This window comes from Anomaloglossus baeobatrachus, chromosome 9 (genome assembly GCF_048569485.1).
Source record: "Anomaloglossus baeobatrachus isolate aAnoBae1 chromosome 9, aAnoBae1.hap1, whole genome shotgun sequence".
Lineage (NCBI taxonomy): Eukaryota > Metazoa > Chordata > Amphibia > Anura > Aromobatidae > Anomaloglossus > Anomaloglossus baeobatrachus.
The window spans coordinates 118,636,878-118,641,641 of NC_134361.1; the positions used below are offsets into that span (position 1 = coordinate 118,636,878).

Genomic DNA, 4,764 nt, shown 5'->3' on the forward strand with positions numbered 1-4,764 from the left:
CCTCCGCTCGGCACCCCCACATTGGCAGTGCCCCCCCCCTCCGCTCGGCACACCCACACTGGCAGTGCCCCCCCCTCCGCTCGGCACACCCCACACTGGCAGTGCCCCCCCCTCCGCTCGGCACCCCCACATTGGCAGTGCCCCCCCCCTCCGCTCGGCACCCCCACATTGGCAGTGCCCCCCCCTCCGCTCGGCACCCCCCACATTGGCAGTGCCCCCCTCCCCCCCCCCCTCCACTCGGCACCCCCACATTGGCAGTGCCCCCCCCCCTCCGCTCGGCACACCCACACTGGCAAAGCCCCCCCCACTCGGCACCCCCACACTGGCAGTGACCTCCTCCACTCGGCACGCCCACACTGGCAGTGCCCCCCCAGCACACACCCCACACTGGCAGTGCCCCCCAGCACCACCCCCCCCCACACTGGCAGTGCCCCCCCCCCCCAGCAGCCCCCCCACACACTGGCAGTGCCCCCCCCTCTACACCCCACACTGGCAGTGCCCCCCCCCACTAGCAGTGCCCCCCCCGCTCGGCACCCCAACACTGGCACTGCCCCCCCCTCCGCTCGGCACCCCCCACACTGGCAGTGCCCCCCCCCCTCTGCTCGGCACCCCCACACTGGCAGTTCCCCCCCCCCCCCCCCGCAAACTCGACTGCCACACCTGTATACATATATCCAACGAGGTCATCGCTACAAAATTATTATTACAAGGAGATTCTGGTGTTTAGGACAAAAGCTGCAAAGTATCACTATAATACAGCAGCTCCTAAATATCACCCCAGTGTTACAGGGCACCCGAGACTTCACCATGCACTGCACATCAATGTAGAAACCACCAACCTGGCAGTGCCCCCCTCCACTCTGCACCCCCACACTGGCAGTGCCCCCCTCAGCACCCCACCCACAATGGCAGTGCCCCCCCCCTCCGCTCGGCACCCCCACACTGGCAGTGCCCCCCCCCAGCACCCCCCCCCACACTGGCAGTGCCCCCCCTCCACTCTGCACAGCCCCACACTGGCAGTGCCCCCCTCCACTCTGCACCCCCACACTGGCAGTGCCCCCCCTCCGCTCGGCACCCCACACTGGCAGTGTCCCCCCCCCTCCACACTGGCAGTGCCCCCTCCGCTCAGCACCCCCACACTGGCAGTGCCCCCCCCCCTCCGCTCGGCACCCCCACACTGGCAGTGCCCCCCCCTCCGCTCGGCACCCCCCACACTGGCAGTGCCCCCCCCTCCGCTCGGCACCCCCACACTGGCAGTGCCCCCCCCTCCGCTCGGCACCCCCATATTGGCAGTGCCCCCCCCCCTCCGCTCGGCACCCCCACACTGGCAGTGCCCCCCCCTCCGCTCGGCACCCCCACACTGGCAGTGCCCCCCTCCGCTCGGCACCCCCACATTGGCAGTGCCCCCCCCCTCCGCTCGGCACCCCCCACATTGGCAGTGCCCCCCCTTCCGCTCGGCACCCCCACACTGGCAGTGGCCCCCCCTCCGCTCGGCACCCCCACACTGGCAGTGCCCCCGCCCTCCGCTCGGCACCCCCACATTGGCAGTGCCCCCGCCCTCCGCTCGGCGCCCCCGCCCTCCGCTCGGCACCCCCACACTGGCAGTGCCCCCCCCTCCGCTCGGCACACCCACACTGGCAGTGCCCCCCCCCCCTCCGCTCGGCACCCCCACACTGGCAGTGCCCCCCCCACTCGGCACCCCCCACACTGGCAGTGCCCCCCCCCTCCGCTCGGCACCCCCACACTGGCAGTGGCCCGCCCTCCGCTCGGCACCCCCACATTGGCAGTGCCCCCGCCCTCCGCTCGGCACCCCCACATTGGCAGTGCCCCCCCCCCTCCGCTCGGCACACCCACACTGGCAGTGCCCCCCCCTCCACTCGGCACCCCCACATTGGCAGTGCCCCCCCCACTCGGCACCCCCACACTGGCAGTGCCCCCCCCCTCCGCTCGGCACCCCCACACTGGCAGTGGCCCGCCCTCCGCTCGGCACCCCCACATTGGCAGTGCCCCCGCCCTCCGCTCGGCACCCCCCACATTGGCAGTGCCCCCGCCCTCCGCTCGGCACCCCCGCCCTCCGCTCGGCACCCCCACACTGGCAGTGCCCCCCCCCCTCCGCTCGGCACACCCACACTGGCAGTGCCCCCCCCCTCCGCTCGGCACCCCCACATTGACAGTGCCCCCCCCACTCGGCAACCCCCACACTGGCAGTGCCCCCCCCTCCGCTCGGCACCCCCACACTGGCAGTGGCCCGCCCTCCGCTCGGCACCCCCACATTGGCAGTGCCCCCGCCCTCCGCTCGGCACCCCCACATTGGCAGTGCCCCCGCCCTCCGCTCGGCACCCCCACATTGGCAGTGCCCCCGCCCTCCGCTCGGCACCCCCACATTGGCAGTGCCCCCGCCCTCCGCTCGGCACCCCCACATTGGCAGTGCCCCCGCCCTCCGCTCGGCACCCCCACATTGGCAGTGCCCCCCGCCCTCCGCTCGGCACCCCCACATTGGCAGTGCCCCCGCCCTCCGCTCGGCACCCCCACATTGGCAGTGCCCCCCGCCCTCCGCTCGGCACCCCCACATTGGCAGTGCCCCCGCCCTCCGCTCGGCACCCCCACATTGGCAGTGCCCCCGCCCTCCGCTCGGCACCCCCACATTGGCAGTGCCCCCGCCCTCCGCTCGGCACCCCCACATTGGCAGTGCCCCCGCCCTCCGCTCGGCACCCCCACATTGGCAGTGCCCCCGCCCTCCGCTCGGCACCCCCACATTGGCAGTGCCCCCCCTCCGCTCGGCACACCCACACTGGCAGTGCCCCCCCACTCGGCACCCCCACACTGGCAAAGCCCCCCCCACTCGGCACCCCCACACTGGCAGTGACCTCCTCCACTCGGCACCCACACACTGGCAGTTCCCCCCCAGCACACACCCCCACACTGGCAGTGCCCCCCAGCACCACCCCCCCACACTGGCAGTGCCCCCCCCAGCAGCCCCCCACACACTGGCAGTGCCCCCCCCTCTACACCCCACACTGGCAGTGCCCCCCCACAATGGCAGTGCCCCCCCCCGCTCGGCACCCCAACACTGGCACTGCCCCCCCCTCCGCTCGGCACCCCCACACTGGCAGTGCCCCCACCCCTCCGCTCGGCACCCCCACACTGGCAGTAACCCCCCCCCCCCCAACTCGACACTTCCACACTGGCAGTGTGCCCCACTCAGCACTATGCTGGGGGTCTCACTGCGGAGTCGCAGACACAAAATGCGCTGCACGGTGCGGAGCTGGGGGAGAGGCCTGGATGCGGCCCGAATAGCGCTCATTGCTCTGCTCATTCACTGTCATAGGGCAGAGCGAGTGCAGTCCTCATCCACTACACGCAGCGCCCGGGCCTACAATCCAGCACCGCTCCAACAGGACCGGCCGGCAGGAAAATAAGCTCCGGGCCGCCGCCATGTCTCCGGAGCACGGCTCATGGTGACACGTTACCTTGTAGACTAAAATTCTCTACACAGCGGCCGATGTTCAGATTCAGCCCCACGACCTCCCGCGCACGAAAGGAACCTCCTGCTCACCACCAGACGGAAACAGGCCACAACCTAAACCCGCCACACTCCGGCGTTTAGCCTAAGCCTATTGGCCTACGAGCTTTTGCTTTCCACTAGATGATTGGTCCCTGCAACTGCCACTTACAAAAGCAAGTCTAACCCGAGCCCTAATTGGCCAGTTCTCGCCGCTCTACCCTAGTGACGACAGTGGGTGTGAACAGCGGGAGCGCTGTATTGTTCGACAAGTTTGTGTGAGAGCGGAAGGAAGAGAAGAATAGAGCAGAATCTGCGCAGGCGCAAGCTTGAAAAGAAAGACAACAAAAGATTGGCTGGTGCTGGTGGGGGGCAGGGCAGCCATCGCCTCTTGTCACACGTCATCACGTCCATATAAAGGACTGACGCCGCGTAATGCACGAGGTCCGTATAAAGGACAGGCACTCCACAATGCACGAGGTCCATGTAAAGGACAGGCGTTCCACAATGCACGAGGTCCATATAAAGGACAGGCGTTCCACAATGCACGAGGTCCATATAAAGGACTGGCACTCCATAATGCACGAGATCCATGTAAAGGACAGGCGCTCCACAATGCACGAGGTCCATATAAAGGACTGGCACTCCACAATGCACGAGGTCCATGTAAAGGACAGGAGCTCCACAATGCACGAGATCCATATAAAGGACTGGCGCTCCATAATGCACGAGGTCCATGTAAAGGACAGGAGCTCCACAATGCACGAGATCCATATAAAGGATAGGCGCTCCACAATGCACGAGGTCCATGTAAAGGACAGGAGCTCCACAATGCACGAGATCCATATAAACGACTGGCGCTCCATAATGCACGAGGTCCATGTAAAGGACTGGCGCTCCACAATGCACGAGGTCCATATAAAGGACAGGCGCTCCACAATGCACGAGGTCCATATAAAGGACTGGCGCTCCATAATGCACGAGGTCCATGTAAAGGACTGGCGCTCCACAATGCACAAGGTCCATATAAAGGACAGGAGCTCCACAATGCACGAGGTCCATATAAAGGACTGGCGCTCCACAATGCACGAGGTCCATATAAAGGACTGGCGCTCCACAATGCACGAGGTCCATATAAAGGACAGGCGCTCCACAATGCACGAGGTCCATATAAAGGACAGGCGCTCCACAATGCACGAGGTCCATATAAAGGACTGGCGCTCCACAATGCACGAGGTCCATATAAAGGACAGGCGCTCCAT

At 66.9% G+C, this 4,764-nt stretch overlaps 1 protein-coding gene across 1 annotated transcript in view; it reads right to left on the reverse strand.

Annotated features, from left to right (window-relative positions):
- The window catches only part of NONO (non-POU domain containing octamer binding), a 51,418-nt gene extending 47,812 nt beyond the window's left edge, over nucleotides 1–3,606 (reverse strand). Inside the window, 1 exon segment of the mRNA XM_075323958.1 lies at nucleotides 3,471–3,606. The gene's annotated coding sequence lies outside the window, so the exon portion shown is untranslated.
- Between the last annotated feature and the right edge of the window lie 1,158 nt (nucleotides 3,607–4,764).